This window comes from Capsicum annuum, chromosome 3, assembly GCF_002878395.1.
Source record: "Capsicum annuum cultivar UCD-10X-F1 chromosome 3, UCD10Xv1.1, whole genome shotgun sequence".
NCBI lineage: Eukaryota > Viridiplantae > Streptophyta > Magnoliopsida > Solanales > Solanaceae > Capsicum > Capsicum annuum.
This window is the reverse complement of record NC_061113.1, coordinates 173,340,469-173,350,124: the sequence shown is the minus strand read 5'-3', so window position 1 is coordinate 173,350,124 and position 9,656 is coordinate 173,340,469. Positions and strand designations below refer to the sequence as shown.

Here is a 9,656-nt window from a genome sequence, read left to right as displayed (position 1 = left end):
AGTAAATCCTAAAATGCTCTTGACTCGTGATCAGAAGGTAAAAATCTTGTCCATCTTGCAGAAATTAAAGGTCGATTTGAGTTCATCAAAGAGCTGGTTCAAGAGAGTCATCTTGCAACTCTACAGATGACTAATCGAGGTAAAAATATCCAAAATTTATGTGTGAAGCATCATCAGTTAGATGCTTTGAAACTGCTGATAAGTGACATGCGTTTGTTAATTTAGGAAGAGAAGTGAAGCTATTAAATGTTTAGTATAAGTGATATGCATTATTCAATCCAATGAAATAAGTGCTAACACATTGGATAGATACAATGTGAATCCAACATGATCAATGAATGTCTGGCTAATGATATTTAATTCAAATGTTCAAAAGCAGCAATAATTAACTTTGTATCGTGGAGGTATAAAGTATGTTTTGGAAATACCCTCGACTTAAGTTTATAAAAGAATTTGTTCAAAGAAAATTAGTTTAATACTAAACAAAGGTATTTTGATGTACGAAGCTTCAAAATTGCTTGTAGGAAATACTATGCATACTTAATGTCACATGTGGTAGCAACTCGTGACATACACTATATTAACTTCACTTTATTTTTAATCAATAAGTTGGTTTTCCAAGAGAGTAATGATAACAAAACAAAAGTGGTACAATATTTTTCAAAATATAGAAGGTGCTACTTCATTCAAGAATATTTTTCTCATATAAAGATCTGGAAACTTTTAGTTACTCCAACAATAATGCATTATGCAGTACGAAAATTGGTGTTTTTGGAACATGATCAGTGGCATTGCAAATCCACAAGATTTGATGATTTTCAGACATTTATAAGCTTTCTTGAAATTCGCCTTTCCAACTTAATGGCAAACAAACACAAATGTAGTGACTGGGAACTCCTTATTGATTTGGTTGACAACTGTGTCAACTGCGCATAGTGTGGCTAATGATGCACCCAAACTGTGGCCTGTAACAGTTATACTAACTTCCTCCTTATTGTATAGCTTCAATAACCTTGTAACTTCTTCAAAAAACCTACCAATTTTTTTTAGGCGAGTCAAGAATTTTATAATCTCTTGGAAATAAAATTACAAAAAAAAGTTAATTTGTACCTGATCCCCAGTACTGGTTATTCGGTTGAAATCCAAAGCCTCGTTAAGAGAATTATAAATTGAATAAAAGCCTCCGTCGACTATAATGTTATCCATATTTTCAGCTAAGATTTTTGTTGGTTGGACCAAGGACCTGTTACTATCATCGTAGAATTCTGTGATAGTTTCAGTCCCTCTCCAAGAAATTAAAATATCTTTCCTACCAAATGCAACTTTACCCTCATCAGTGGCAACACCAACAAATCTAATCCAATTAGATTCATTTACCTTCTCTATTTTACTTGGTATATTTAGAGCTGTATAGAAATATTTGGTGATTTCATATTTGTAGGGGTTATTTTTGTCCATCCCCACCTTTGTGAAGAGGTTGTTTTTGATGTATCGACGTGTTCCTCTGTATTTAAAAGATTCTTCATTGTTGGTAGTAGATGGCCTGACATATTTCACCATAGTGAATGAGGTATAGTCGAAGATCATAATCCAAAGGGCCAAGTATGCCTTCCCAGTTGGTCTTACCACTCAAAATCTCCCATCTTTCTGCTATGTTGTTTTCTTTGTTTTCAATTCCTTTATTCCCTTTGAAACAGCTCTTGATTCCTCTTGTGACAAGTTCACATCCTTTGGTAATGCATGTCATTGAGATAAATCTAGGAAAGTGTAAAAATAGGTGTCTGGCCATTTCACATGTTGTCTAGCAGAGGTAACACTCAGAACACAATTTGAAGTCTTATCTCGCTACATTATCTTGGGTTATACAAGCTTTATAATCAAGCACCAAGTGAAACAACTGACTTTTTTGATGACTTTTATTTCTCAAATAACAAATTTTGTAGTGTTATACTCTTTTAGAAGAATTTGATAGTTGTTCATCAAAAATTCACTTCAACGCTTGTGTTCCATCTTATTTTGTCCATCCTCCATGGGTTTTCCAAGTCACTATTTACTTCTATATATAGCTAGTAAGACCTCAGCAACATAAAAACTATAAATAGAGAAAGTTAACCATCAGTAAATAGACTTATTGGAGATACATCATAGGAAATGGACCTTATTACTAAAAATATGCAAATTGTGAACCAAGACATTTTCAAAATGAGGGATGCTCCTAGAACTATGTAAGGATAATTATCTAAGCATCCAACAAAATTTAAAAATCTCGTACAATTTCACTCGTCCAGCAGTATAAAGGTTGCTCTTGAATCCTTTTTGAGACTTCCTCGTCAATTAATTGTAGAAGACATAATCCTATAATTGGCGGAGAATTTAGCTGATACTATTGAAAATGATAATCGAGATTAGCACCAGATACATTCATAACTAAATTGAAAATTTAATTCGAGAAGTGCCTACAGCTATTGACATCAATATCAACATCTATTAGCTCAAGATCTATGCTAGTTAAGGGATAAAAGCACAAGAAGGTAGAGTGCGAATAATTTCTAAATCAGCGAAGGGATCGTATTTCAAAGTACAAAGTCTCAATACTCTAAACTATAGTTGTTACTTAAGTTTTAACCAAGGAGAAGATTACAAGTTGCTATATGCTAGTATTAGCACCTTGTGGTAGCAACACGTCAAATAATGTACCTTTTGGTGGGAATTCATCCTCATAAGGAATTTTCAAAATATTAAATTCATGTGAGCCATTTTATAAAGATGATTCTTTAAACTCCATCTTCAGACTTTACCTGTGCCAACTGTTAAGACCTGTCTTTGTCAAAGCTTTATTATGTAGTGTTTCAAAGATCCAATAAAGGATTATCTGTATTTTTAGGAAAATGGGAATCTAAATATAACTAGTTTGGGGAAGGATAATTGCAAGAAAATTGATAAATTATTACGAGTTTAAACAGTTTTCTTCTTAAAAAGAAATTTACCTAGGTGTAAAAAAATGGGATAAAAAGGGTATTGAAACCACCTATGGGACTGGTCTTGGAAAACCTCCCTTATGGGTACTCTTAATTTTACTCCAAATAGTTTTAGTGAGAAAGAGAAGTATATATCCGTAGAAGCAGCAGTTTCTCAGGTTCGTTTGATTCAATCATAGGATAATCTCCTTTTCACATGGATAAAAATAAATCAAGAAGCCCTAGATGGCTTGCTCAGTGACTTAGGGGAGAGAGATGGCAGGTAGAAAGATCCCAAATAAGGGATTAGCTTGCGTACTGCCATAGTAAAGCCTTTATTGAATCTTTGAAACACTACATAATAAAGCCTTGACAAAGATAGATCTAGGCAGTTGGCACAGGTAAATTCTGAAGATGGAGTTTTAACGATTCATCATTATAAAATGGCTCACGCGAATTTTGATGAGGATTAATTCCCACTAAAAGGTCCATCATTTGATGTGTTGCTACCACATAGGTTCTAATGCTAGTATAGAGCACCTTGTAATCTTGTCTTTGGTTAAATCGTAAGTAGAATCTATAGTTTAGAGTTAATAATCTCCACAATCGAGCCTTTGTACTTTAAAATACGATCCCTTCACTGATTTAGCAATTGTTCGCACTCTGCCTTCTTGCACTTTTATCTCTTAACTAGCATAGATCTTGATCTATAGACGCTGATATTAATGTCAAAAGCTGTAGGCAATTCTCAAATTGATTTTTTAATTCAGTTACTAATACATCTGGTGCTAATCTCGATTATCATTTTCAATAGTATCAGCTAAATTCTCCGACAATTGTAGGATTATGTCTTCTACAAATAATTGACAAGGAAGTCTCATAAAGGATTCCCGAGCAACCTTATGCTGCTGGATGAGTAAAATTGCATGAGATTTTTAAATTTCTTTGGATGACTAGATAATTATCCTTACATAGTTCTAGGAGCATCCCCCATTTTGAAAATGTCTTAGTTCACAATTTGCATATTTTGAGTAATAAGGTCCATTGCCTATGATGTCTCTCAAACAAGTCTATTTACTGATGGTTAACTTTCTTTATTTACAAATTTAATGTTGCTGAGGTCTTACTAGATATATACAGAAGTAAATAATGACTTGGAAAACCTGTGGAGGATGGACAAAATAAGAAGGAACACAAGCTTTGATGTGAATTTTTTTATGAACAACTATCAAATTCTTCTAAGAGAGTATAACACTACAAAAATTGTTATTCGAGAAATAAAGGTCATCAAAAAAATCAGTTTTTTCACTTGATGCTTGATTATGAAGCTTGTCTAACCCGAGATAATGTAGTGAGATGAGACTTCAAATTATGTGCGGAGTGTTACCTCTGTTCGACAACATGTGAAATGACCAGACACCTATTTTTGCACTTCCCTAGATTTATCTCCATGGTATGCATTGCCAAAGATATGAAGTTGTCACAAAAGGAATCAAGAGATATTTTAAAGGGAATAAAATAATTGAAAACAAAGAAAATATCATAGCAGAAAGATGGGAGATTTTGAGTGGTAAGACCAACTAGGAAGGCTTACTTAACCCTTTGTATTATGATCTTCGATGATACCTCATTCACAATGGCAAAATGTGTCAAGCCATCTACGACCAACAATGAGGGAGCTTCTAAATATAGAGGAACAAGTTAATACTCCAAAAAGAACCTCTTCACAAGGGTGGGGATTAACAAAAACAACCCCTACAAATATAAAATCACCAAATATGTCTATGCAGCTTTAGATGTACCATGTAAAACAGAGAAGATGAATGAATCAAATTAGATTGGATTTGTTAGTGTTGCCACTGATGAGGGTAAAGTTGCAGTTGGTAGGAGACACATTTTAATTACTTGGAGAGGGACTAAAACTATAATAGAATTCTACGATAACAGTAATAGCTCCTTGGTCCAACCAAAAAAAATATTTGGTGAAAATACGGATAACATTCTAGTAGATGGAGGTTTTTATTCAATTTATACTTCTCTTAACGAGGCTTCAGATTTCAACCAAACAACCCATGCTGGGGATTAGAAACAAATTAACTTTTTTGCAATTTTATTTCCAAGTGATTATACAATTCTTGACTCGCGCAAAAAAATTGGCAGGGTTTTGAAGAAGTTACAAGGTTGTTGAAGCTATACAGTACGGAGGAAGTTAGTATAACTATTATAGGCCACAGATTGGGTGCATCATTGGCCACACTATGCGCAGTTGACATAGTTGTCAACTAAATCAATAAGGAGTTCCCAGTGACTACATTTGAGTTTGGTTACCCTTGAGTTGGAGAGGTGAATTTCAAGAAAACTTATAAATGTCTAAAAAATCTTCAAATCTTACGGATTGGCAATACCACTGACATGTTCCAAAAACACTTGTTTTACACTGTATAATGCATTATTGTTAGAGTAACTGAAAGATTCCAAATCTTTATATGAGAAAAATATTCTTAATGAAGTAGCTCCCTTTATATTTTGAAAAATGTTGTAGCACTTTTTATATTTTGTAAGTTGTTGTTGCACCTTTAATGTTTTGTTATCATTACTCTCTTGGCAAACCAACTTATTGATTAAAAATAAAATGAAGTTAAAATAGTGTATGTCGCGGTTCTACCACAGGTAACATTAAGATTTGCATAGGTGGGAATACACTAAGTTTGTTGTTGTTGTTGTTCCTACAAGTAATTTTGAAGCTTCACATGTCACAGATACCTCTCTTTAGTATTAAACTAATTTTCCTTATACAACTTGTTTTATAAACTAAAGTCGAGGGTCTTTTAGAAACAAATTCTCTACCTCCATGATGAAAAGTTAATTATTGTGAGTGAATATTAAGATGATACTGACAGAGTTGAAGAAAATATGGGTGATTGTTGCTTTTCAACATTTGAGTTAAGTATCATTAGCCAGGCATCCACTGGTCATGTTGGATTCACATTGCATCTATCCAACGTGTTAGCATGTCTCTCATTGGATTGAAAAATACATATCACTTATATTAACCATTTGATAGTGTCACTTTTTTTCCTAGATTAACAAATGCATGTCACTTATCAGCAACTTTAGAGCATCTAACTGATGCTGCTTCACACATAAATTTAGGATATTTCGCCTCGATTAGTCATCTGTAGAGTTGCAAGATGACTCACTTGAACCAGCTCTTTTGTGAACTCAAATTGACCTTTGATTGTTGCAAGATGGAGAAGATTTTTACCTCCTAATCATGAGTGAAGAGTATTTCAGGATTCACTGCCAACAACTCGTTAACAATTTTTAGCGTACTCTTAGATTGAACCAATATGAAGATGGGAATTTTTCAAAACTCTTTTTCAGCAGTAAGTAGGGATTTATCAGTATCAGTTCACAAACTCAACATGTCCCCTATGTGGCCATGTAAGAATCAATTTACCACTCGATACTTTAATGTTCAACCCCAAAGAAGAACTTTCATGATACGAAATTCAGATGGAAATCATAATTTTAATTTTTTGGTAAATAGAAACAGAGAATAGTAATTACAAAAGTCATGTGTGTAAGTAAACACACACCAACAATATAAATCTCAAACTTTAATTAAAACTATAACAGTAATTGCGAGTATAATTGAAAAAAAATCTTGAACCAAAAATGTACTTTAGAGTGTAGGAATATTTTCTACCAAAAGAAAAAAACAACTAAACTTTAGATCCTTATTTCTCCATGATCTTGAAGCTCTAAATTTAAAGATTAACATTTATAAATCATAAATCTTGTTGTTATGGATATGAAGTTGCTTTCATCAAATCCCGAAAAAATATATTTAAAAGTTACTTTAGCATGCATAGATATGCAAATACGTTATGAATATATAGGAACATAGCTAAAGCAAACCTACCGTGAAAGAGGTGGTATATCCACTGCAACTGTCGTCAATTTGTTCTTGAAATGATTTCAAATATTCTTGAATTGCTTTATAAATGAAGAATCAAGTAAAAATAACAATTTATTAGGAATACTTATGTAACACTCGTATTTCCCTAGCATAATCTAAGCCCCAATACGTGAGTATTTATATATAAAATTTTCAAAATACTCATTATTTTTTAGTTTAGATCTAACCATTGTGTAGAAATTACAATTATCTTTCCAACGAAATAAAATTCGCCTAAATCCGATAACTGGATTAGAAGTTATGGCGATTTTAGGTTTCAGTCGTTAAACATCCTCATTCTAACCCTTAGCGCGTCACATAGGCAACCCAAATGACAATTTTCAATTTCCAATGTGACTCCGCGAACATAGCACATCGTGGAGCAAGTCAATTTCCCATTTGTCAATTTCCAGTGAAGCTCCGCGAAACCACCGCATCGCGCTGTCTACCAAAATCCCAATTGTCCTTTTATAGTGTCTTGTCGTGATAATAGCGCATCACGCCAAGGGTGAATTTCAGAATAAAAAGGGCACAACAATTTCTCTGCGTAGCACCAAGCCCTCAGTTTCTAGTGACACGGTGTGATAGCGTCGCGTCGCGTCAGGTGCCCATTTCGGAGAAATTCGATAAAAATTAAAAGTTTTGCCCAAGGGTAAAATAGTCCTTTCCCCTAATTCTGATCCGCCCAGGTGTGCGTTTAAGCCTAAAAATATTTTTAAACTCATTATTTTAATTATTTTCCCCCAAATCAAGAAGCTTTCTCTCCCAAATCAAGAACCCTAGCTCTCCAATTTCAAGGTTAATCCTCAAGAACTCACCAAGAACTTCAGCAAATTCATCAATTAAGGCATGTTATATGTTCATGCATGGATTCCTTTTGTCCATGGAGTTCAAGTAACTCTTTTAAATTATAAAATTGTGATTTTTTATGTTTTAAATTGTAATTTCAACCATGAATCTCCATAAACTATGATCATATACCATGTTACCATGAAATTATTGTTATTATTTAATCCTCCTTGTTTTAATGTTTTTATCTATTGAACAAAACCACGATTTAACTCTACTATGTCGGATTCATGCTATTTTTACAAGTTCCATGACATTTCTATGATTGTTTTAAACTATGAACTACAAGTGTTTGATAAAATGCCTACAAGAGTGATTTGTTTATTAAGAGCCTTCATGTTTTGATCTTAAAGTTTTAGTGTCATTTTACTATAATTGTTTTGAGTTCTGGGGGTATTCAATACCCGAAAATCATAGCTATTTATGTAGTCTAGTCTCTGTACATTACAAAAGAGTCTTCAAAATATACTATGAGCACCTCAGAATAGTCAAATATCAGTCAGTTAAACTCAAAACAATCTAGTATTCCAGTGTCTTTCAGTTAGGAGTAGGATTTAGTAACGAGCGAGTATAAGAATAGCGGCTTCCCCATAGAGAGGCAGAGTCGTTAGTAGTTGTCCCTATACTCCAGAACTACGTCGCAAGGGTCAAAAGTCAGTTCAGGCTTGACACCCTTAGTCCTTTGGACATTAAATTAGTTTAGTGGATCCACACAACAATCATTAGTACCCGTGGCACAGTTTTAACACCCTTCCAACTGGGGTTACAAGTTGGACCCCAATTATCTTAAATTGGGGAATGTTGGTTTGATGATACTTCCCACTGTCTCAGATATAGTCTCAGTTACAATCTCAGTTCAGTTATTCAGACTTAGTATTATTTGACCAAAGCATATAGATTTCAGTCATTTCAGTATTTTAGTTTACGAATTTTACTCATTCATGTTATATGCTCGGTCATGCATTCTCAATAATTATAGACTGTCATGCATTTTCAGTATCTACATATTCCATGCTCTTTTTTCAATACTCCATGCATTACATGCATATCCAGTTAATTATTAGTTTTGTTCATAAAACCATGTATATCACTCTACCTCATTTAGCATACCATTACATTTAAAGTACTGATCGCATACCTTTTCTTTAGCTCAATGATGTATTATATCATAGGTAATGACACTCAGTTCTCAAATCGCACTTAGTCCCTTTAGATCATCAGTAGTACAGTAGCAGTGGTGAGTTCTCATCATCCGATGATAGATTATACTACTTCATGTGTTTATCTCAGTAGTTAGTAGAGTTAGTTGGGTGCCTGTCCTATCAACTCACAGTATTTAGTTTAGAGGCTTTTCAAATACTACAATTAGTTATCCAGATTATTCAGATTTTAGTATAATGCCAGATTTATAATTCAGTAGTTATTTTATTATTAAAACCTTATGGAATTTCAGTATTCTTCCGTATTTATGATCATGTTATTCAGTTCTCACAAAAGGTACTAGCTCATGGGTTATCTAGTGGTCTTTCAGGACTGTAAGCACCGTGTGATGACTAGGGGGTAGTCCTGGGTTATTACAAACTTGGTATCAGTGCCTAAGGTTTTAAAGTGTCCTGGGAAGTCTAAATTCACGTCGAGTAAAGTCTTGTGAATGGGTGTGTAGAGCGCCACACTTATGGATGAGAGGCTACAAGGCGTTTAGGTAAAGTTTCTCTTCTTTCAGTATTCATGTCATGTGAGTGAGCATGAGCTCAAGTTAAACTCCCCGCCTAATCCATTTCCTCCTTCCATTTATAGAACATGCCTCCTAAGAAGAATGGAAGAAGAACAGGAACTCAGCCAGCCCCTCAGCCCATCCAGGCAGATCCTCTGGATGAGTATGTCTCTCA

General features: G+C 34.0%; 2 pseudogenes; one reads left to right on the top strand and one right to left on the bottom strand.

Annotated features, from left to right (window-relative positions):
* Positions 1-727: 727 nt before the first annotated feature.
* LOC107865337 lies at positions 728-1,747 on the bottom strand (annotated as a pseudogene).
* Positions 1,748-4,412: 2,665 nt separating this feature from the next.
* LOC107865336 lies at positions 4,413-5,402 on the top strand (annotated as a pseudogene).
* Positions 5,403-9,656: the final 4,254 nt, after the last annotated feature.